General features: G+C 44.4%; 1 protein-coding gene across 1 annotated transcript in view; it reads right to left on the bottom strand.

Annotated features, from left to right (window-relative positions):
• Orc2 (origin recognition complex subunit 2) overlaps positions 1-25,975 on the bottom strand; it is a 63,470-nt gene that overhangs the window by 17,435 nt on the left and 20,060 nt on the right. The window contains exon 11 of the transcript XR_011721704.1: positions 11,581-11,640. The gene's annotated coding sequence lies outside the window, so the exon portion shown is untranslated. The remainder of the gene's footprint in view (positions 1-11,580; positions 11,641-25,975) is intronic.

The following is a 25,975-nucleotide window of genomic DNA, read 5'->3' as shown; positions in this document are numbered from 1 at the left end:
ATGAAAGTCAAACGTTCTCTCGTGGCGCGGAGCTGGTTTACGCGTCCCGAGCACGTACATATACGCTTACATGCCGCGCGACGATAGGCATCGACGGCTTTCGGCGCGGCAACCGGAAACCGAGAGAGCACGCCCGTCTCTCTCGGTTCGTCCAGTTACGCGAAAAAGGGGTCACGAAAATGTTTTACGAGCCCGTTTAAGGTGCCTTCCTCTCTCGCGGAGGGGTCGGCGTCAATGGGACCGTGACGTCGTGCCGCGCCGGAATCACGCACGACGGTCGTGACATTGTGAGAACGATGTGATACCGGGAGAGAAAACCGGAATACATTTCGGGCAAAACCGCGTTCGACGGTTTACCACACCGCGGCGCGGAGGGGACATCCGGTGTGTGTACAGCAAAAGAGTTATGCCAAAATGTCGGAGAAAATATAGTCTGCCGAAACCGCCATTTCTTTCTCTCTCTTTCTCTTTTTCGGCCTCTCTCACTCTCTCTCTCTCTCTCTCTCTCTCTCTCTCTCTCTCTCTCTCTCTCTCTCTCTCTCTCTCTCTCTCTCTCTCTCTCTCTCTCTCTCTCTCTCTCTCTTTCTCTCTCTCTCACCCGGAAATCTAAATTCTAGAGTCAGAAATATCGATAAAGTTGACACGAGATAAAAAGAATAATTTAAAAATGACAAAAACTAGCAATTATCCCTTTAGCCAGAAAACATATCGATAAACGTATAAACGTATAAACAATAAAGTACACAAGCGAGACTTTGTTGAAATTTATTAAAATAAGAATCTGAAATGATAGAGCAAGAAGGAAAATATTACAAACATAAAAGGTCACTTATAATTAGAAAGAAAATATGATTATTAAAAAATATTACTTTTAATTAATTATTTTTCCTCGAAAGAGCAATCTTTAATATATACATAGTTTTCAATAAAAATTATAACATACTTGCGTGCGATTAACAATTGGCTCCCTAATTAGCTCAACGTACTGAAAAGAGCCGTATAAGAGTGAAAAGAGAGAACCCGCGGGAAATTGTACGTTTTCGAATTTGAATTGGAGAAGGTAGTATTAATAAGAGTGACCTCGGAGCGCAGACTCTCCCCTTGACCCCCTTGAAAAATGACCCTGAGCCCCGTCCGCCCCACGGCGCACGGGAGAGTCACGTTTTATATACCCTCTAATGGCTCGCCACTATTTCCATTTCTTTTATTCGCGTGCATTACGCTTCTTTCGCTGTTTACCGTTATTATTACTAAAGACTTTCTGCCGCCCCTGCGTTAATGCACGGGTTTCCGATATGTTACAGGTTGCTCGATACGTAGCCATCGTTTTCTTTTTCTACGTATTTCTCTCTCTCCACACGCGACCCTCTCAGGTTTCGCCCTCGTTCGGTCTTATTTATTATCCTTCTTATAAAGGAACTTGGAATTAATAAGGTCCCTCGCGAGCGTGCGCGCATTTTGAAAACGAAGTTGAACCGCTTTAACTCGTAAATTCGTATTTCACCGAGTGAGGTGAGGGATATTCCCGGGGTGTAATTGGACGACGACGACGACGACGACGTTTACGTGTATCTCCGTCCACAAAGTTCGGAGCAATTTCTGTCGTGGATAAGTAAAATTGAGAACGTGCTATGTAATACAGGTATAGTTACGACTGCCTTATTGCCAGCTGCCTTATTGAGCGCGCGCGAAACTTGTCTGAATGTGTGGAGAACCGCGTTGAATGTAAAGTTGGCCGCAATCGCACGTGGATAATCCAGTGACTAAGGGCCGCGCGTTCATTTAGCGCTTAAATATGCGAGTAAGAGAGAGAGAGAGTACGCAGGAGGAGCGATTTTCATCCCGCGATTACTTCAAATGCGATCTTCATATTCGCCAACGTATATAAAGCCGAGCTGCAATTTGAGCTACGCATCGTGGCGTAATTTTCGTTACAAACACAAACAGATACGTGTAAGTGAAGAAATATAGAAGCTGAAATTTCAATTAGAAAAAATTAAAAATGTAAGCTTAGGTAAGATTTAAACTTAATTAAGACGATGCGAGCACGTACGCACACACAAGTGCAGCACATTCCACGAGGAAGATATTTCAATTAGCGAACGGTAAATAATGGCCAATTGTTACGCCATTGTTGTGCAAATTTCGCCGCGAATCGAGAGATTTTTCCGTGTTGTTACGGAGGACACTTGATACAGAAAAGAGTATAAACTTTCTCGCGATGGTCTGTTGGGCGAGTCGAATTAATTTGCACGATTACGTCAGGGAGTGCCCGCCGCTGCTCTCCGTTGCGAACGCATGTAGCAATTCAACGAAATTTTTGCAACGCAGCAATAACGCAGCTGCGTCGAGCTATCGAGAAAAAGAAGGCAACGTGGCAATTGATACGGAAGAAATCGTGCTATCGGAGAAGCGTTCAAAAAAGAAAAAAAAAGAAATGTAAAAATAGCGATACAACGAGGATGAAGATGAAAATGAAAATGAACACGGCGAGCGACGGACGAAAACAGATAACGCAACCGAGCAGAAATAAAAATTGTAGAAAAGAGAGAGAGATAAGCGCGCGAGCGGGGCGGATTATACGCGATTCGCAAGTTTCGGGGCGTTGTTCCAGTTCGGGCGCGCTAATATCGTATAGAAAGCACCGGGAGGAGAGCACGAGAGCGCTCTATCGCGCTCCTCCGCAGAGGGTGGAGGCGAGAGACTATGGCGGAGAGAGCAGGCCTCAGGGAGGCGGGGAACAAACGACGATGACGGTGACGACGATGGCGATGGTATCAGGGGTGGGAGGAACGAGGGAGAAAAGAGAAGAGCGGCTGCTCGTAATACCGCGAGAGGTGATTGCGTTAGAACGAGCGAAGCAGAGAGAGAGAGAGAGAGAGATAGATAGATAGATAGATGGAGAGAGGAAGAGAGAGATAAAGATAGAGAGGGAGAGAGACGGAGAGAGAGAAAGAGGCGCAGCCAGCAGCAGCAGCGGCGGCGGCGGAGGGTTCAGACGAGGTCAGGTCACGGGACGAGAGAGCCGAGCCGAGCCGCTCGCTCGGTCGATAGAACGAAGCTACCACCTATGCCACGCGGCGCGTGGCGGCGGCGGCGACGGCGACGGCGACGGCGACGGCGACGGCGGTGGTGGTACCACACCATGTCGAGCACTCACCATGGCTAATGAGAGCGAGCGTACAACTTCCACTACCACCACCACCACTACCAACCACCACGAATACTCCATACCATTCTACGCTCCGGCGAGTCCGATGCGATTTCTCGGCGCGCCGGGGGAGCAACGTTCTCATGTCGCATGTCGACGTGCCGAATGATGCCCTGATTAATGCGGCCGGCCGCGATCGACGTGAAATACGCGCGCAGAGACGGGGGAGATTAAGGGACAAATTAAGACGTATCGCTGGCGCATTACAGTCGTCGCGCGTTTTATTCGGAGAGTGCGAGCGCGGAGACGCCGAACATGAATTGGGAACGGTATTGTGCGGCTGCGCTAATGTTGACGCGGATATCTAGATGTTCCACAACTCCGCTCGGTATTCATGTTTCCGACTTCGGCGTGTCATAGACCGATGTTGGGCAAGATGTACTCGCGAATAATGAATAATGGCTCCGTATTTGTAAAAATGTCAGAGTGTTATACTTTATTTACGCTAAGACACACACCTGGCGATACGTTGTACATATTTTTGCTGAAAAAATATTAGCTGATTATTTTATATGCGCTAATAAGTCGTTGCTCATTAGGTACAGACGATATTCTATCCGACAATGTCAAAAACGTTCTTGCTTACACATATAACGATATGTGTTTTCAATTTATCACTTTATCATAGACTGGTCTCTCGAGAAGATAAATTATTAATGCTTTTGTACGGCCTGTCAGACCGCGTATGTAAATAGACGCTTGTAAATGCATATGTTCCTCACGGCCGTCGATTAAATGCCAAGCGAAGCGGCTAAAAAAAAAAGATCCAACGTGGTCGGCAGAGCCGCGAATGTCGAAGTTACCATTATTTAGGCCGCTCTATGCATTTCCGCGAGGCCACGAAGGTTTCCTCTTCTCTTTTTTTTTTCCTTTTATCGTTCATTGTTCAGACGCGCGGCGCTCGAAGACACCTCTGTAAGGTAAATGTCCCAATTAGTGACGTAGTAACCTCATCGTAATAATAAATTGATAAATTAATAATATACATGTTAAAGAAAGTATACAAAATTGATTTTGTTAGACAGCTTGAACATTTGGGATTTTAATTGTATTATCTTTTTTTTATTTATGGACAGATTTTAATTTGTTTATAATATTTTCTCAAAAGTAGCTGAAGTACCATTTAGTGACATTTCAGTTTGGTTTTGTCCCAATTTATAACATATATATGCCTCTATTACTGACAGGCGACAAACATATAAACGTCCCTATTACTGACAAAAGGTATATATACACGGAGAGAATTTTTTGTTATATTTTACCCTTAAATTCACCACAAACTTAGGACAACTTGGCAACCAAGGAATTTTTAAAATATACAAAAGACATTTTACAAACAACGTGATAAAAATTACCAAGCAGATTGGTAAATTTTGAAAAATTATTGAAATTTCCTAGATATATTTTAGTAAAATTAATCAAACATATTTTATATTTTAATGTAATAGATATTAATATTTTTTATTATGACAGATATTAATCAGAATAGCTCGCATAAAATTCTTGGTGGTACATGTTGTCCCACAACTACCATGATTTCAGGGGAAATTTTAAGAGAAAATTCTCTCCGTGTATTAACATTCTTATTACTGATTATATATTACTGATATTACTGTTTTGATAAGAAATATTAAACACATTTAATAATACCGTTTTGTATTTAACACAATTAATTTATCGCCGGCATTGCCAGGTACTCACACTTTTGCGGGAATCACACTAACCTCTCCGGGACTGGAAGCCTAATATTAGGCGTTGGAGTGGCGCCGTCTTTTTCGTAGTTCAACTGACAAGGACAAAAATGTTCTAGCACTAAAACTAAAAAGATCGTTCAAAAAAGGGGCCGGTCTTGTAGAGGTTAAGGAGCCTCCTCCTCCCGTGACAGTTTTCTCTTCGGAACAGTAATAGTTACTCGGATATCATAAATTGGTACAGAATTATATGAATGTTCCTATTACTGACTTAAACATGATAACTTATAGGTTAAGAACTTACATTTATACTATTTATTAAATTGTACAGAGGTAAGTTATGATATTGATGCTATTTTTTAACTTTATAATGAATAAGTTTTATAAACTACATGTTCTTTTTAGAAATAGATACGTTTATATCATTTTATATGTATTTATTTCGGAGTTGTCAGTAATAGGAACAAATAGATATTCTAATACCGATTAGTGACATATATGAATTAACTACGAAAATTACGAACCTTGATATTTTTCTGCTTAGAAATATTCTTAACTTTCTCTCGACTTGACAAAACAATTCATTTACTTCAAGTTATTTAAAGCATAACTGCATAGACCCAGCAAACAGACATCTCGAATCAACTGTCAGTTTCTAAGATGACGGAGAGCAACTGCGTTCAGACTGTCGCCGTCAGTGTACGCTTGTAATTATGATGTTTTAACATTCATTACGGCTTTTAATTTTATTCAAAATGTATTATAATCGAATATAAATAAAATTTAGAGTCTGAATACATATTTAGAATAAATATTGGATCCGTATTATATAGTTGATTTATTAAGGAAAATGAGTGCGATTGTCATAAATTGGGACACCGTCAATAATTGGGACATTTACCTTACCTCCCGCGCGTGATTTCTATTGACAAAAATAACGACACGCGGCTCGTGCGCGACCTCGAGCGAAGCCCGGCGGCTTCCTCGTCCGGACTTTTCCACGAGAGAGCCCCGAAAATGACGTCCTCTCGCCATTAACACCGGGCATTACATATACGAACCGCGAATTACATACGTATTTCCCGAACCCTCGTAAATTCGTCGCCAACGACGGAAATCGCCAAATCAACGGAAGTCATTTGAATCGATTGTTACTCCGTGCTACAAACGGGCTATACGAGATAAAAACGGAATTTATTAACCTCCGCGAGCCTCGTAACTTTCCTATCTCTAAAAGCGCGGAATAATTCACACAAATCAATATCGAAGGCTGACATTATAATAGCAGGACATTTAGTATCGATTTATTTTCGGAAACTCGCGAGTCGCGAAAGGTTAAAGTGTTAACGATTCAAGGAGCGCGCGGTGTTGACCAGGCGAGTAACGCTCGCCGCGGGAGTTGGCCTCGCTCCAAGAGAGACGCGGATCATAGGTGGAAAGCGGGCAGGAGAATCTTTTTCCGAGGATCTTGCGGAAACGCATGCAGAGTCCAGAGAGCTCGGTCGATCTCTCGAAACGATCGACGCGAGCGTTACGCGCGCGCGGCTAAACGCGAATCCGCGTCGCGAGCCCTGCCGACGAAAGAAGACGATGAGGACGGCTCGCGGTCTCTCGCGCGCACACGCCGCGCCGGTCGCTTCACGGTCGGGTAATTGATCGTGGAAATGACTTTTACGATAAAACGGAGTCAAAGTCAAGACGCTGGGATCTGACACGGACCTCGCTCAACTCGGTCAAGGCGGAAGACCGTTAGAACAGCTCGTAGGACACGCTCTATACACGGCAACGAATATATCGCGCGCCGCTCCGCGATGTTGCGCGAGCGCGAAATGCAGCGCGATTCTCACGTCGTGCCGCGGCGATTCGCGCTTGGATCATCGTTCCGAGAAACATGCGCGATCGAAGCCGGTGGTAAATCCGACCCGCTCGAATTGCGCCGATCGCGATAGCAGCTTGACGCTCGATTTCGCTTCGTTTCGACATACAGAAGCCTCGTTCCCTCGCGAGAGAGCATCCGCGTTTCCTATATACTCGATCTAGTCTCGACTTTCCCTTAATATAAGTGGCTTAAACGACAGCCGTTGTTTTCCACTTTCTTCATTGTGCGGCCTGACACGCGTCTCCGTGGCACTCTCACCAACGCGATATACGAGCGAAATAAATGTGCAGGCGGATATGCGATCGCGTCTCCTCCCGTTTCGACAGCGCGTCCCCGTCCAAACCGTGAAATTAAATTTTAATATGTTAATCGCGGAACACAATACGGGTGTGTCGCGTGCCAAGAAACTCTACTTCCCAGCGACTCGCGGCGCGGAGCGACGATATTATTCATATCGACGAAAGAGATTTCTCCGTGTGCCCGATTCCGCCGACAATCGCTGACATTTCTTCTGGGAGGACAGGTAGGAGGGCGCGTTTGAATTGTAATAAAAATGAGGTCGGCACCTCTCTTGTGGGCCAAGGCGTCGCGCGCGCGTTAGGCGATCTCCGCTTTAAAAGAGAGAGACACCATCGCGCGCGACACCGATCGATGTAACCATTTTTCTTCTACATCAACTCGTATTGTATGTTTACCGAATAGAAAAATCATACAAATATTGCAAATTTCTCCACAAATGTAATAAATTTAAATTTAACAGAACACACATAATTCTATCATTGTGATTTGCAAAAACTAATTACATAAACTCAATTCGCCTTTATTTGTAGACTTAATTCTTTTTGTTATCGGGAATAAGAAATATAATGTAAGATATCGTAAAATTACGCGAACGTTTGTGAAGGAAAAAAAAACAATGCGGATTAAACGCGCCCATTATTCGCGCTCTGTCGCGAGATGAACGGAAACGCGCTTAATAGTTTTACTCGGAATTCACCGAGGAGCCCGGTATGACAAATTAATTAACGGTGCTCCCGGGTCGGCTCGTTAACTTAATTACCCTTGCGCGCGAGTTCGGATTCGCTCGACCGTAAAACGTACGGAGGCGAGGCCGGCTGCAGCCACGACGAACCTAAGATCGCATCGAACTGGTTCGCTGGTTGTGTATCGAATCATCGAAGACCGGTATATTACATAGTTTAATTACCGAGATTTCTGCCGATCGTGAAGCAGGTGTTTTTCGAAGCGACAGTTAATTTTCGCGAAAGTCATATCGATCTGAATCGATCGCAAATCTGAATTGTCTCGCTTACGAGAAAAGAAGCTTAATTGTGGATAATATGGGCTTCTGCAATTTAATAAACTAATAAAAAACGACCACGTTGTCAAGTTATTTCGGACGGTCTTAAATCTCGAGGAAAAGCTCCGTTCTTCCTATCAGCAATGAATTTCATCAGAAAAAATATTCTCTCCAAGATGCTTTCATTATTTTTCCTAACTTGGAATGCTTACATTCTTAATCCGATTATATTCATCCTTTTAAAACAATTAACTTGTATAGTTATAGCTAGATAAGCTGTAACGCAGATGTAATGCCTATTTTCCGTGCTAGAACGAGGGATATTCAAGGCAGCCCTTTAATCAATTAATCTAGAAACGGTAGGTCGCTAAAAAGGGGCCTCCGGGGAGGAATTCGGCGAGGATTCGATGCATATTTCACGAGAATCTGCCAGGTTCGGATTAGTCGACCGTGGCCTTCGACAGCCCCGGGATGGCCGGTAGATACCTCCGCGGGGTGGCAACGCAAAGACCCCGATCGATCCCATCGATTACCGATACCGGGGTTAAGGTCATTCTGCAATCTAAAAGCGATGTAGAACGACGTGTGCTCCTCGCACGCGCTTCTCTCGCCGCATGACGACGAACGTTATCGATCACCCGCGCTCGGAATAAACTAATATCGAGTAACGTCGCTCGGCAAATAGCCCGAGATACGGTCGGGCCTAATGAAATTGCCTCTCTGGATCGGCCGCGACGAGCGACGAGAGAATAAAAGACACCTTGAGGTATTGTGAGTGTTTCAAAAGCCGGGACTGAAGGGGAGAGAAGGTCGAAAGCGACCGAGTTCGAGTAGTTCGACAACGGATAAATCTACTTTACATATTCGCCTAACTTATTAGGTTCTATTCCAGACCCCTTTTAGCCAGAGCCTCTCTATTGATCTGTTTAAAATCAATTTCATTATAATTCCAACCGGATAGGTTTCCGGCATAAGATCGCCTTCGAATTTCGAGATGAATGGCTGTCTAATTTGGAGACACTCTTTTTTGCACGAGCGCGCGAATTCTTCGACAAAAGAAAAATACGTTGCTTCCTTTAGTTTCAACTTCTCCCGATGCTTCCTCGTGATGTATCGTCTCGTCGTTTAGCGATCGATCACTGCCGAACTATTATCGATCTCTGAACGACGACGACAAGCAGGAAACGCCGGAGGTCATGTTAAAGTTACGTCTCCGTGTAGGCTCGGCCGGGTGTAGAATGGATGGGACGGCAACGTGAGAGGCAAAGAGGAACATACGTCGTCGCGTACACACCTATACACACATCCATGCACACATACACCCATGATGTCCTCGAGTGCTCGTTTTACCGCGTCCTAGACGACCTCACCGTCGAAAATAACCATTTCGATGGTCGCTATACCGCGGCTACGTGCTCGCCCTCGCCCATTGTGCCGTTCTACCGACCCCGGAAGCAGCCGCGGCTTTCTTTTCCGTTCGCACTTTCCGGAGGTTTTCGACAAAGCCTAACGAGATCCGCACGGTCGGCGGAACCGAGGTCGGATCACCGTCGCCGTTATTTGCACACGCTAATCTAATCAAACAGTTAGCCTCCTTGACAACGAGAACGACGCTGACGCGATCGAGCACGGTCATGCCAGTGGTCGATCTGGAATATCCCGCGACGTCGAGCGAGTTTCGTGAGCCTTACGAAACTCTCGTGTTTCGACTAAATATATTTTTGTCAGCTTTAGGGGGATATACAATCTTACAATGCTAAAATTTCAATAGCGACATCTCGCGAATTAGTTGATAATGGAAACTCTAGTATGATAAAAGTATATAGGTGATCGAAGACCAACGAGTTCGGCTTAAGTGCGTAACTGCACTTACACCGATCTATCATCGATTTTTACGGCTCATATAATACTACTTTTATTGCTCAGCTGATTTTGTCTCTTCTGTTTCTTACGTATAGTATGTATGCCATCGACTGATATTAGTGATGTGCATTCCTAACAGCTAACAGCAAATTGGTAAATTGCTTGAATTTTTATCGAGAATGCTTCAGACTTTGATGTAATTTTAAATGTAATTTCCCAATAAAAATTCAATTTTGATTTTAGTCTTACAAACAGAAATAATTTCGTTAATTTTAATACTTACTGTGTGTATGTGTGTGTTTTATCATAATTTGTATAAATATTTTGTAAAAATTATTATGATCTCAACATATTAAGATTTTCTACTGTAATTAAAAAATTTTCGGAATATCGCCTATGTTATTATCACGTTATATTATGTTATTAAAGTATTGTTTAAGCGATAATTGGGGGACGCCCTCGACGTAATAGGCTTGAAACCAAATCTTATCAAAGTTTGCTCGAAATGAATTAAAGGCTAAAAGTATCAACTCGCAGGAGCACGAGGTTCAGTACGTATAAAATTATAAGAGAGAGTTGTTAAGTTGTTATAAGATATACGAATTAAATTACATTGTGAAATAAAGCCAGACCGGTGCAATTGAAAAATTACCGTGGCCTCGACGGCAATCCGGTTCTCGGCGTTTCCGAGACACAATGCTTACGGATATCTTCCTTTTTTTTTCCTTTAATCTGGTCATCAGCAACGACCGCTTGTGCAGCCATTAGTCCTTAAATGTCGGTACGATGCGATTACACAGGAGCGTTAAATGCGTGCGCACGGTAAAGAAATCACGTAAGGATTATCGATGTTAGCGACTAATGACGCCGATATCTTTATGTAACCGCGAGGACGAATGATGTCACGTTCGAATGTATTCACAATAGCTGCGAAATATCGTTGTCTACGTGCAACGGTACAAATTGCCGCTTCTTCTTCTTCTTTGTCCTCGCTGTCGCACCGTCTCGCTCGCGCTACACAGCCCGTAAAGCATTCGCAGCTCATCACGTAGGAATGAACGTCCCGATAAAGAAATAATGCGACGGATTTGCACGCGGAATTGCGATAAAGCATGCGGAAGAGGCGTCGGCGGATAAACCGACAAGAGATGTCTCACTTACAATGAGGCTTGACGTAAACAACGCCGAGGAAAAATTACATCCAAGTCTAAAGCATTCCCGATAAAAATTCAATTTTAATTTTTGTTTTAGAAACCTCTTTAATTTCATTAATTTTGATACTTATTGCTGATATCGTAATTTGTAATATTTAATAATTTTTAAACGTTAACAATGATTTATTAGTTGCTAATGAGTGAATCTATTATTCATTTCGTTATAAAAGTAACATTGCGTTTCTTGATATGCAAATGGACCGTTTTATCGTTCGGTAATCTAAAGATTAAAGCATATGCTAATTAAAGGATGCGATTGAGACAGTCTGCTGAATATCAATGTTCAAGATCGCGTCGATTCCTCTTGACTCGGCGAGACGATGAGGACGAAAAGGAAGAAGCGGGATGTCGTCATTCCGTATGGAAACGATAAGGTAAAGCTAAGACAATCTGCATTTGTTAAAAGACATGCGTCTACTTACTCGTTGGCATAGTTCGCTTCACCTTGACGATATCATTCAAAAAGTGCACACGAAGGATACCTAAAATCAAAAATCAAAGAGTAAAATCAGTAAATTAAATACAATACGTAGATTTTGTAAAGAAATATTGACGGTGTGGCGATGTCGCTCTTCAAATATATTATATATGTAATTTGTAATATAAATATAAGTCTAAATATCGATTTTCCAAGACATAATAAACGGAAAATACGCGGGTATACTTCTATATATTTTTAACGAAATATGTAAGAGGATCGACGTGCATTGCTTGTCGGAGTGATTCGCTGCACTGGTCGGCGCGTTAGTTGCGCTTGCACGTGTGTACGTAAAATCGGTGCCTAGGATCGTACAATAATCCGCAATAGTCGACCTTTTGCCGAGCGTTTCACGAGGGTATATCCACGACGGCGACGGCAGAGTGAAAATCGACTTGTAGCTGGAAGCTACGGCAGAACTTTCAAATCGCCACTCTACCCGGCCTTCACATTTTCACTAGATGATTTTCACTCGACGGCAGCCGCTGTGATTCACTTTCCTCCTCGGGTGGGCGTTCACGTCGACCGAGCGCAAAAAGGCGCAAGCCGGTCACGAATCCCGTCGAGGATATCAGACCTCGCTAACACAAACGATACATGCCGTATACCCTATTAGGCCAAACGAACCGCGTTTAGTTCCGCGTATCGCGGATCCAATTCGATAATTCCAGATAAGTAAAAAGTTCTTTCGAAACTTTCGTGCGTCGTGATAATATATAAATTAAATATATATTATTACAATAATGAGATATATAAATTAAATTACGTAACCTCTTACATATAATACAATAAATACTAGAATATACAAATTAAATCGTAATTTCGAGGAGAAGAATGAGATTACAATTGGCTACACAGCGGGATGTAGGTTGAGAATTAATTTTCTCACATTCGAGATAGAAGCGGTTACTTCTTCCACGCACTCAATCGTGCACACAATCGGAATGGTTAGACGGAAGCGGAAATTAAAGCGAGCAAATAACACGCGCCGCTCATTTGCAATGCCGTATCTCTCGAGCGAAGACTCTATTCGGACGACTGAGGTAGCCAAGGAATCGGTTAGAAAGCACTCTCGGGTAGGGAACCGCCGTGTATTAACTCGATCTTTCCGTGGTCTCGGGTCTACACTATTCCCAATTATCGAAGCTTTCACCCTCGCGCTCACACAGGCCGCTCGCCTCTAATCGCTCTAAAATCGGTGTGCTATTAGCTATTATCGCGCGAGGCGACGCGACGTCACGATAGACCATGGGCATTATCGTTCGGGCTTCGGCGTTACGATCCATTTAGTTGATCGGCGAACGTTAAAGAGAATCCTGATCGCTATAGAAAAGGGTAAAGGGAAAAGAAACGGGAGGTCAACGAAGGAGATGAAGGAGGAGGACAAAGTGGCTGCGAGGGCATCGCGTCCGTGAGAGGAAGAGAAAGAGAAAGAGATGGACAGACCTGAATACTACCGCGTGGTACCGGATGGAGAGAGAATGCCCAGTGGGGGGCGATCGGGGGTCGATTTGGACAGCGACGGCCCTGAGCCACTTGCCACAGTAGGTCAGCTCTCTTCACCTCGCTTCGCCTCGTTTTTCGAGCCTCCATTATACACACGAGGAGGAGATCCTCCTCCGTCGAGCTCTTTCAACGACATGCACGATATATGGCTTTCTTCGCGCTTGCCCGCCACCCCTTGCTGTACGTGTTTTTACCTGGGGTCCAGGATCTGATTTTCTCACCGCACGTTCGCCGTGCACTGCGAGTGAATTCTGAATTCTTCTGGAGATCGCGACCGGTATAAGCTCACAATCAAAAAAATGATTTATCTCCTTAAGACTCATTTTTCTCTCTCTTTCATAAATAAAAATTCGACATTGGATGAATTATGTGCAGATCTTTTTTCATGTGATCAGAGATGTTTAAACATTCGAAATACTTCATCGTATTAAAGCTTGCTTAAAATTAAACGGGGGATAAAGAGAAGCGTGTGATACTCGTGTGACACTCGAGGGACCCTCCGTATGCAGAACCATTTTGAGGGCACTATGTGGTTCCACATGCGTCCCATGTGTAACGCAGCGTTCTGTCACGAGGCGTGACAGGCACAAAGAAAAGCGCGACGCCTTTAACAACCTTTTGACAGACGCGCGCGGGCCAACTTTTATCGGCAATTCGACGACGATAGTTGTGCTACGATAACGGGAAAAGTGGGTCGGTGCCGAGAGAGGAGCGCGGCGAGTCGGGGGGAAGTTAAAGCGCGGCGGCTAGCATAACTCCTCGGTAAATTAGCGGCGGCGAAACGATGTCATGTCGCAATTTTGTGGAAACAATTCGCGCCAGACTTTGCTCGGCTCCCCGGGGAACGTATCACCCTAATGCGATTAAGAGAAGACGGTGAGTAATGAATGCCCGCTGGTGCCGCGGTACGTTACGTTGTTCGTCAAATGAAAGCTCGAAAACTTTACCCGATAAGCCAGAAACAAATAATTAATCATTAGAACGATGGATATCTATCGGAATGACTTCTTTTCTGATCCGTTTTCTTCCATAGAACAGAACTTCGCCGAGAAAATTTTCAACTACGGCCACTTTGGCGTGAAATACGTTCGTTCCTTATTCTTCTATTTCCCTTTGCGGGCGGGATTTGGGCTCATAAATCACGTAGGGCACCACCGCGAGCACATTTTCTCCAGATGTCATTCAGATCGATAATCCACTCTCGAACGTCACGTCGATTCTCTCTTCCCTTAGGAGGAAGTTCATCCGTCCGCGACGGGAGAGAGAACTTATCGTTAACCTCGATCCTCTCTCGTAGCCGCGTAGTTTAATACCCACTCCCACTCGTCTAACTGTACCACTAGGTCGACCAGGTGCCATCAACGATTGATTAGATAAATATCGATTAGGGAACTTTTGACGTTAGAGTCGTGACACAAGAAGGAGCACGAGATAAGAACGTGCGAGACATACCAGAATATAAGAACGAACTATAAACAAAAAACAAATACGATCTGATCTATAATAAGAAAGTATCCATATACAATGCCGTTATTGCATAGAGAAATCTATTTATAGCATCTATTTTTCTAGCCGGTCGCCTTAAGATTCTTATAAAATATTTATTGTTTTTATCTTGATAGGTTTCACTCTCGTCTCTTTCTATGCTGCCTCGTTTTGCATTTATTACTTATTTTATCTTTATATTTCTGATTACACTTCACATGTCCTGGTCATTGAATTCTTTCGACGGTTTAATCCGAGAGAACCTAACGGAATCCACTGGTGTTACATCACAATGTCAGTTACATTGATCCGGCGGCAGGTCATGTTTTCGCGCGAGGCGAGCGTTCGGCCGAGCAAATTTGTAACGGTGTTACATCGATCGTATCGTCGTTACACCGAAAACGCGCGTCGTTAACATCGGCATCGGTGGTTAAAGAGAGGAGCGTGTAAGGCCGAGTAAGAGTAGTCAAACTGGTTTGCTATAAATCGTCTCTCGATTACAGGAGTCGCGTCGGTGTCGATTAAATCAGTATTAAACTGCTCGATCTGTCATCCGCGGGCGAATAATCTGCATGGCGCCACGATGAAAGATTCCTCACGACGATACGATGATCCCTTATCGTTGCTTCCCTTCGAAGGGGAAAGGACTGAACTGATTCGTGACCCCCTCCCCCCGTAAACGAATTTTCCTAGATTACGAATCGACTGACATCCAGCTAATCCCGCAGCCGAGTATCGAATACAAATAAAATAATTCAAACGTGTACAAATAATTCCGAAAAATGTAACATCCAAGTTTGTAATGAATTGTTTCGCGTTTGTAAAGTTAACATTTCTTAATTTTCTCGATGCGCAAACGAGATGTTTTTTTTCCACGCTGCATGTTATCCCCATGCGAGTAATCCGAACGACATCGCGCATCTCGCTTCCCTCAACATTTCGGAAAGAACCATTCATTAAGAGCGGCGGGAGTTCGGGATCCCACACTGAGAAAAAAATTTTTTAGATACAAGAAAATATTTCTTTGAATAGTACTAATAACATATTTACTTAATATAATCACATATTTATTTATAATTATATATCTTTACTGAAATTAAGTAAAAATATCTAATTCTAAATAAATATGTGTATTATATTAAGTAAATATGTTATTAGTAACTATTCAAAGAAATATTTTCTTGGATCTAAAAATTTTTTTCTCAGTGCAACGTCGTATTTATCCCCGATTCGCTTAGGCTGCATTTAGGATCTCCTGTGTCTCCGCGGGTGGTACACAGTGGCGAATGATGATGATGATGATGATGATGGTGTAAAAGACAAGGACGAGGGAGCTTCCCCACCCATTCTCATCTTTACCACAAAACGCCCGGGTGTGTGGACGCCTGCGAGGCAGAACCGATGGCGGTGATTGAAGAGAACGGCAAACGGCAGCTGCGAGAGTAGTAGGTACCGAAATCGACAAACTCCCAAATACCGCATCGCGATACCTCGTTTCGCGGCTTTTCCACGAAAGTGGAGCGAAGCGGCAAAGGCGATTACCCAGGAAACTTCTGCCGAGGAGCTCGCGATATCGACGACGAACGCGCATTAATTCTCGTCGATTGCATCGCGCTCGTTTGCGGTCTCCGAAGCGGGATTAATCCCTCTGACGCAGATTGGGGATCCGAGAGAAAGAGATTTCTGTGATTTTGAAACTTACGAGGCCTTTCCATATTAGCCAAGCAAAAAGCTTTAATCATTTAACTTTTAAACCAAGCGGTTAAAAAGAGGATTCTATGCATATGAAAATTCTCAAAGCGGGGAAGAACGAGATGGGGTTCGTCGCCCTTCGTGTCGGCGGGATAGAACGACAGCGAGGGCGGAAATCCAGAGAGGTTCCCCTATCGCCGGACGGCCAAAAGAATCGCGACGCGTCTCCGAGGGGCCGAGGGGCCCTACGCGCGCCCTTCGACGATTCTCGTTTCCACTCGTTTCATTGTCCAGGGCGACATATGGCGTCCGCTTTGTCCAGGAGAGAAAGCTCCTCCGCTTCCCAAGCATCGATGGAACGATAATGAAAATCGATTCCGAAGCCAGCCATGCAAACGCGAGTTTAAAGTTTAAACCCCGCTACGTCTTCAACCCCGAATCTAATTTTAGTAACAGCCCTCTATTCCGGGAATCTACTTAGCAATAGCATTGCGTTTCGTGTTAATTCTTAGTCCTTCGTAAAAACTTTTTTCATGATCTTTTTCATCGTTCGATTAACAATGACCTTCTACGTTCAAAACAGTTGAAGATATTTATTATAAAATCTTGAAAAATACAAAACAAGAAAGATTTAAAAAACTATAAAAAAGTGATTTATTGACGTGCTAAAAATGCCAGAGATATGTTTCTAAAGTGAGATTTAAATGGCTAGACTCTAAACATGGTTAGACAATCGACGAACGTTACGGGCATTCAAAAATACAACTCCAATGTCTTTCCTTCCAGTTTTAAGCGGACAAAGGCGACCCAAGGGAGCCAGGTATCAGGCACTTTCCGAATGTTTTTTTTATTAAGGTCAGAAAAGTCATCCGACGAAATGAGTTTTCTACGTCGAACCATTCTCAAGAGTCCGATTTCACGCGCAGGGAGGGAAAACGTACGATTTAGAAGTTTCACGGAGGAGAGAAGTTCTCGAGAGCGAGCGAGTGGGTAGCGCGCGCGAGCGGGCAGGCTTTTGCGCGCGCGCAGGCTTTCCAACGCGATATTTCTGGTGATAACTATGCCAGGGACTGCCGGGTAAAGTAGCCATTATAATACGGCTCGGTTCGGAGTAAAAGTACATGGAGTAACCTCGTAAGCGGGTTCACCGTGTCGCTTTCACTCCCCGTGTGCCATGCCGCAACATTATCCGCCGCTCGAGGACCAAGCGCGCCCAGCGTGCGCAATCCACGCTCCCGTAGATCGTAGGCGAGGTGATCCAGCTATGCGCGAGATCTATTAAGAAAAAACGCGGACATTATCCATGGAACCGAATGTGGATTTTGGGCGCGCTAAAAGAAAAGGGCGCAAAACTGGAATCGGATTTAAAGGGTCTGTAGCGCGATTCTGTAACTCGTTATGCAGTATCGTTATCGTTATATTGTCGTTGCGCAGCTTTTTTTTACCATGTAGTATACCTGCGCAACGACAACATAACGATAACGATACTGCATAACGAGTTACAGAATCGCGCTACTGGAGTTGGCCGACGTGTCGCTCGTCGCATATCGGAATACTAAAAAGTTTAACGCGCGACAAACGCAAATGTTGCGCTGAGTTTTGCCCAAATTACTTTCGAGTTTGTCCAAAAGGTTAACGAATGTAAATCGCGGAATGTGTTTTAAATCCGCAGCCTTCGCGAAGCGAAGCGAACAAAGGTGATAATAAACGCCGTGTGCTGTAACGTTATGCAAGATGGCACGTTCGAGGACTGAACTTTGGCTACCAAGTTCTTTCGATAGTCCTCTTTTTTTTTACTAGTACAGAATGAGCACGCTTCTGTTGAGAAATCAGATAAACATAAAAAATAAAAAAATACACCAACTTGTGCGATACTGTGATACAAAGTTCAGTCGTAGGAAAAAAAATATATTTACATTGGAGCCATAAACGCAGGGAGATATATCAATTCTCTCGAGAAATTATATATCAGAATATCATTGGATAAATCACTCACGCGTTGCATAATTATGTTACTACTCAAAAACATAAATTACAAGAAACCGAAGCGTATAAGTACGCCACAGTTAAGAGCCGCCTATGATCAACGGCGTGTAAACGGCGCTCGTTCCTAAGGCTCTTTTCGCGCTAGCAGAAAAGTTTTAGGAGATAACGAGCGGCCAAACGACTTCGTTACGAGTGCATTGTGTGCGGAGGTATATACGGGCGCATTGAAATTGCGCCCACACATGCACGGCCGACCGATCGAACGCGCGCATAACGAAAGGCGCGTGGTTTCCGCGTGGTTGCATTCTCCTCTCTGCAAGAAGGGAAGCAGGAGGTGCACAGCAGGCGAAGGAGGAGGAAACGGAGGGGCAGGGGGGAAGGAGGAAGAGGTGGGCGGGAAGAGAGAAGGAAATAGACTGTCGACCCAGTCCATTAATCGCGGGGAGAAAATCCGGGGGCACGAATGGGACGAAAATCGCATTAATCACAATAATTATGCGCGCGACTCGGCGGGTCAATATTGTCGTCGGGCGATTAATGATGACGTTCCATTACGCCGCTAACTGGTCACGCGCAGGGTATACTTGCCGCATTAACGTAAAATATTGATTCATAAATCACGAGATCGCCCGGCGGTGATGAGCGTGAGGTGGATAATTTGTTTATGCCGCGCGTGGCCGCATACGGTTGACACGTTCGCTTCTCGCGGACACTTAGGCTTCGCTCTTAAGAGCATCCACTCGAGACCCGCATAAACACGCGAAAGTAACGCGAGATCTTCTGGAGCGTACCGTTTCTCTCGCGAGTGTGCGATCGTGGCGTCGGATTCTCGGGACGAGTGTACGTGGCGCCGTAAAATGCTCCATATTAATATAAAAATGTGGGCCATACGTGCTCTCTCTCTTTCTCTCCTTATGGAACGTATGTTTACATTTTAAGTAGAGAATAGAATACTTAAATTTATAAATAATATTTAGCGTGAGTAACATTAAATGTTGACTGTCGAATAAAATATCTTAAAGAGTTAAGTGAGAGATATTTGTTTCTTGCTCGTAGCTTTCGTTTCATTTCGCGCTCTGCTTCGGAGAAAAGATCCGTCCGCGATAACGACGTTAAATAAATGAGAGTTTGAGCGATTCGATATATCAGCCTTGACCTACGACCACGTTGATACGCGTAGAAAACGGCCATCGCGTTGTAAAGAAATTGTGTTGCGTTATGTGAAGCTTTTTTAAGAGTCTGCATCTCTTCCTCCTTCTCCTCCTCCATCACCTCCTCTTCGTGAAGGTGCGATACGGTGCTCGTAAGGAGAACGGAAAGCAAAGCGGAGCATCGTGTTTATGTAGGTAGGTAGGTTGCACGACGAGGTCTCCAAGAGATCTCGCGAACTCGCCTCGATGATATATACGGAGCGACCGATAAAAAGTACGAGAATTCGCAAATTGAATCAGAAGTTTATTTAAGATTCCAACTTAATTATTCGCACTCGCCTGATCTGGGTCCGGCTTTGGGTAACGAAGTATCATTTTTCCCTTCTCTCTTTCGACGGATATTTAATTTAAGGCTCAATTTCGAAATTTGCGAGACGCGCAACAGCCTCGAAACAAATTCTCGCCACTCAAAGACCAGATCGGACAAGAAACGTCGGCCAAACATCTTTTTACACCCTGTATGCCCACGCAGACGCGGCGGGCGTGTTTCGCGAATCTGTTTTGCGGATTCTGTGCCTCGACGTTGGTGTGCTCGCGCACGCACGCGCGTGAATACTCGCGTGTTCTCGTGCTCGTGGCCACGCGCGGTACGACACCCGAGATGACGGCGATGGTACCAGGGCGCTTCACGGCGACACGACGGGGTTACGCTCCCACTTACGACATAACCGGCGCGGTTAGCCTAGATCACAAACATACGCCTTCTCTCTCGCGTCGGGAAGTTATAACATGGAACGATCAACCGAAACGCGTGTATTCGACTTGTGGGTACGCAACGTCAAGACGTAATTGTGCGTCATCGTGACATTTGACAGTCCATCCTTAAGTCTAGCTATAAAAAGAGTGTTCACGCTAATTGCGTTTCCACTCTTTAGTTTAATTTACTTTCGCGCCCATTCTTATTCACTATATACGAGGGCGCTCCCGTCGACTCATGCGTATACCTCTTTAGTTAGTTTGCGAAATTGTTGTTAGTGCTCTCGTCGTCTACTGTTCTCTTCCCTCGTTCTTCTTAGGTTTTAGTTTTGTCATGTTACGTTCAACAGCAAAGATCGACATTTCTGTATAAGTCAAAATAAACTTCGGCGTAAGCCAAAAAAAGAAAATACGCAATCCACTTATTGCGACGGCACAAGCCCTCACATATACAAAGAGTATTATAATAATTGAGGTCATTTGATAATTTAAATAATCAGGAAGATTTCGAGACGAAATCAAGGACTTGTCTGAGTTTATGGATTAACATAAAGACGAAATTACGTCGACTTCGGGACTCCTATTACTAGGATTTATGATTGCAGCGAACGCTCGGTCGGTTTAGCATAGAAGTCGGCCAGACATCAATCGCTGCTGACTCCAGCTCGTGGTTTCCAATATGTCCACCTCGCGTGGGAGGGCACTTTGCTCTTCGGGCGTGCGTTTGTGTGCGGCCACGGTCTCTGTTGTGTTAACGTGACCTCGCCGTTGTCGCGTGGTTGAATAGGTCCGTCAATGGCTCGCTTCATTGAATTAAATAGGCCACTCGTGCACGTGCGTAATTATTCCTGTGTGAGAAAATTATTAGAGGCGAGATCCCCTCCTCGTAGCGGAGAGAAGACCCGCTTTTGTTGACGCGCCTCTGCCCAAGATTGATTATATTTCAATAAATATACCATTAATATCCGTCTCTCGAATGTAACATTATGTTGAATTATCTGTGATGGATTACGTTTAATCCGAGATTGTAGCAACGCGTAACGCGTAACGTCACTCGCGCACTCCGGGGAGAATCGGTGAATGTTCGTTTCATTAGTCGCCGATTTATTGTGGACACTCGCGATAACGATTACAGATTGAAAGTACCGGTTTTTCGCTCGCATAGGGTGCATGTACTTTTACGCGCGCTCCGAATTGCAAGTAGAACGTACTTGCGACTTGGAGCCGCGATAAGTGGACCGAGACGAAGTCCCGTCTCGTCACAACGAGCCTTTTGTGTTGCACACGCGCGCTGGCTACCATCGCGAGAGTTCTTAAAGTTAATCGCTCGTGGTCGCAAGGATACCGACTTCTCGGACTCCTCGGGAACCAAGAGGGCACACGACGACCATCGCGCGATAATTTCCGATCGGTTTAAGTTTCTCAAACATGTATCTGAAGACGTTTTATTATTTTAAAAGGAAAGGTGTATTAAAAGTAGGCATATTAGCAGTCAATTAAACAGCACGAGACACACTGCTAAATATTAAAGAAAGAAATTTAAATCAAAGTACTTTAAGTTAAATAACATTTTGTTATTTTTAACCACCTATATGTATGTCAACGTTTATTATTTTAACTTCAATGATTTAGTTAAATTAACATTGTTTTAGTTAAATTAACGACTTATTGAGTAAAAGCAGTGACGATCTATAAAAAATGGTTAAAAATAAAGACTTAAATTGAATATAATTTGACACTATAAATTTAACAGTGCAGAGACAGTTTTCCTAAGATTTTCTTCGAGTATTTGTACATTATGTAAATAAGATGTAAGAGAGTTTGTATTAAAACGAAGTTATCGCTGTCCTTTAATGGAAGATTACAGTTGCTGTAACGCTTATTAATGGCCCCTCGACTTCGACTTCAGCCGGCGATGCTCGGTTACTATTACGTTAACAACTAGTTTCGTAATGAAGCACCGAGGTTAAGCGAGATATCTCTGGGAAAGCGACTGGCGTATAGAACTTTCGGCTGTATATTTGTAAATGTACGCTCCAGGGCCAAGCTGAAAAAATAAATTCACGTCTCCGGTCCGGCCGAGGCGGGCATATCGTTTGGACGGTCTTATTTCGCCATGCGTCCCTCCCCCCCCCCCCCAAATTATCGCTTTCCATACAAAGGACGGATGTGACCTCCCGCGTTATTTAAACTCAAATAAATCATCCAAAGCTAAGATCGCGCCGGAGCAAAGGACGACGACGGCTAATCCCGCGCGGCTTGTAACACATACGGCGGCCGAGAAATATCAAAAGTTTCGAAAGAGCGAAAGGACCCGAAGCTGTCGGGCGAAGTGGTGAAATCCGAGTGTACTTACGCGAAGGTGACCCAAAAGTGAAACCGTTTGTACGTCCTGCCCATCGCGAGGTGAAGAAAAAAAAAATGTATTCTTACACGTTAGAGGCACGTTTAATAATGATTAACGTCACTCGCAATTCTATCCGTTCTCGACACGCGAATTTCTTTGAATAGCGATGATCGTTGTCCGTAATCGCTCGCGAAATTGACACGACCGATTCAAACTCTGATCTCTCGATGTAATCGAGGATTCGAACAGGAATGAATCAGCAGGCCTGCCTCTGTGGCTCTCTCGGTGGTCGGGCGTTTGCGACCTCCCGCGATTTCCCGCATCTCGGAATCGACCGGCGCGGCGGCGATCGAGTTTCGCGCACTCGTATGTGTATACGATATTGGAAGCCGGCGTTGAGTCGAGCAAACATTCTAATTTCGCCTAGTTCGCTCGCTCGGCTGGTTAGTTACGGTCGCCTACTTGCGTTGGAACGGCAATGGCGATTAACCCAAACCATGTCGGCGATATAGGATTACACCCGTTGGCACATTGACTTTCTAAGCGCGCTCGTCCGAATCCGATCTAACGCCGTTTCACATCGCGGAGGAGATAGATTGTGCCAATAGGTCGCGTTGCAGCCTCGAAAAACGCTGATATGCAGATCGTATATAGGAGGCCGACTGTAGGCGCGAATATAATGTACGAAGTCGCGAAATCGCCGAGTAATATCTCGGGAACCTCCTCCGACCGAATCTCAAGCCGATTTTTAGCAGATCTATCGAGGCCGTGTCCGGAGTTGTAAGGTGAATAGACAATGGAGCCTTGCTCTCGAAAATTCAAGTCAATTGAGCTTCAAGTCCTGTTACAAAAGTGTTTGAAAATCACAAAGCAGCGACTACTTCTCTTTAACGAAACGACGTTTCGCGCGGTGTAATGATGTAACGAGGTTACAGGACAGGAAGTCGCTTATCTTTCGACAGGGGAAACCGACAAAAAACGGACGCTCTCGATACGGCTTCATAATGGAAGTAACCGTCGTCGAAAAGCCCCGTCGTTGAATACCTCTCGCTAGAAATAAGATACCGTATCGCCGTTTGTTCACACACAGCGGGTTTCTAAAGAGACAGTTACCGACGACGCCGGGCGTTAATCGCGAGTCCTTGACATATCGAAGTAGGAACCCGTATCAGAATGCACGCCTCCTCGAATATCGGAAAGCTCTGCTCATCTCTCCGCGTTCGCCGAGGCAGAAGCAATTCTTCCTTCGCCTGATTTTTCCACCGCGCTTGCTATTCATGAAAATATTCGCAAGACGTGCCAGTGAAAATCGTCGGACTCGCGTGTTAAAAAGCCCCGGTTTTCATGCCTTTAGCGAATAAATAAAGTGTTTCTCATGCATATCACATTAAAATCACCGTATATGTTTGTATCTTTATGATCTTATGCGTCACTGTCTTTCTTATATGAGAGAAGAGAGAAAGAAATAGTAGATAATGAAAAATAGAATTAGCTGCATGGTTAATTACAGAATTGATAAAGTATTTTAAAATTTCCATAAAGCTTCTTAATGTAATGAAAAGGAGAGAGAAAAGACACACGGAAAAATGATTAACAGCATTAGTTAACAACAGTCTATAATAATTAAAAATAATCTTGTTACTCCAATAACAATATTAATGATACAAATAACATTTTATTAAAACAAGAGCATGACGTAGTTGTTTCATTAATACTATTACTGAATTAACAAGATTAGACTACTTTCAATTAAACTGCTGTTAACTAATGCTATTAATTAATATCATTTTTATTCCGTGTATATAAAATGTGTACAAACCTTGCGTATTACAGAAGAATAAGTGTCACATTTATAAAGTAATATATAGGTTTTAATTCATTCAAAATTTCGAAATACTCGATTAATTTCACGAAACGTTACCATATGTTACTGTAAATTAAAACTCCGCGCCCGCCGTACATTAAGTGACTCAGATTTAGCGATCGAGACGGTTGAGGGTTACGCGTTAGGACTTCCGGGACTTGCGTGAAGGGAGAAAGTGAAGAAGATTATACCCATGTGCTGGACGAGACGAAGCGAGGAGGAGGAGAAGGAGGAGTAGGAGGAGCAGGAGGCGACCGAACAAAGAAAGACCGAACGAAGACGCGGAGGTCGATTCGGTTTGATGGTGGTGGCGCGTGATACCGGGCAGGGTGGAGAACACGAGACGCGTGTGTGACGTGTGGATGAACAGTCTGTAGAAGGAGTGGAAGAGAGCGAGAGGGAAACAGCAAGCAGCAAGCAGCAAGAAAACGAACAAGCAAGCAGGCAAGCAGGCAGGCAGGCGCGTGCCACTTAGCTCAGCGTGAAACGCGGTCACAGCCTCGGCACGTCCGACTCGGCGGTTTGTACTCGGCTTCCACCGAAACCGCAGTCCGTCGCGCTTCGAAGACCTTTTTTCGGCGCTCACAAACAAGAGCGTCTTCCTCCTGCGTCCGAAGACGATGCCGCGTCTCCTTCACGAGCGGGCGAGCGAAACGACTAGAACGATCTGTATCTGACGAAACCTGGATAAATATATCGTCTTGGAGGGAAAATGTATGGCGTGACTTTTTTGTTATACGAAAACAGCAGGAAGAAAGTATAAGGAAGTGAGTACAGGTACAGGTACAGGTATTGGTATACAAAACGTAAACTATATACGTACGTCGCCAAGCCAGAAAACTCCACTATTCAAGAAGAAAGAAATATTATTGTATTGTATAGAGAAAGAATAGCTTTCTAAGGTAATATTCCAAGCCACTGCCCTTTCGTTCGTCCACACACGCGCTCTGCGTATAAGGTACACGTATATTCCTCTACCTCTGAATTATGAAGCAACGTCGATCGTTTGAAATTAATCATAGTTCCGCGCGAGAAATTATAGACGTTAAAATTCAAGCGATTAAGTGTGGAATATTAAATAGCTCGGGGGGAATACATTTATCGATGGTTCGACGTCGAAAAGGGAGATGTGCCGATCGCTGCGGTGGAAGTCACGGGCGAACGAGAGGTCTTTTACGCTGTTTTACGGGCCGGCGAGACGGCGGCTTGCCCCCGAAACCCTCATACCTCGATGCGCCGCCAGAGATATCTCCTTTTCCGCGGTTTTCTCTAATTGAACTAGTTTTCGAACTCACGGCTGGCTTTTCGAGACGCACACTCGCGACGACGGGATAAACCTCCCGGACTGATCGGCCCTCTCCCTGTAGCTCCGCTATTTTCTCTAATTACGATCGAGAGCGGTCTTTTAAGAAGCGTATCACACGCCGCAAGTGTCACAACGCGAGCATCGGTCCTGGCTCGTCGTATCTATCCCTTTACGTAATTTTATTAGTACTTGGAGAGGAATCAGCGAGTCCTGTCCTCGTTTCCTCCGGCAATCTCTCATCCGAAT

The sequence above is a fragment of the Temnothorax nylanderi genome, unplaced genomic scaffold (genome assembly GCF_030848795.1).
Source record: "Temnothorax nylanderi isolate EJ_2023f unplaced genomic scaffold, tnyl_v1.0 TNYL_tig0692_pilon, whole genome shotgun sequence".
NCBI lineage: Eukaryota > Metazoa > Arthropoda > Insecta > Hymenoptera > Formicidae > Temnothorax > Temnothorax nylanderi.
This window is presented reverse-complemented; position numbering and strand designations above follow the sequence as displayed.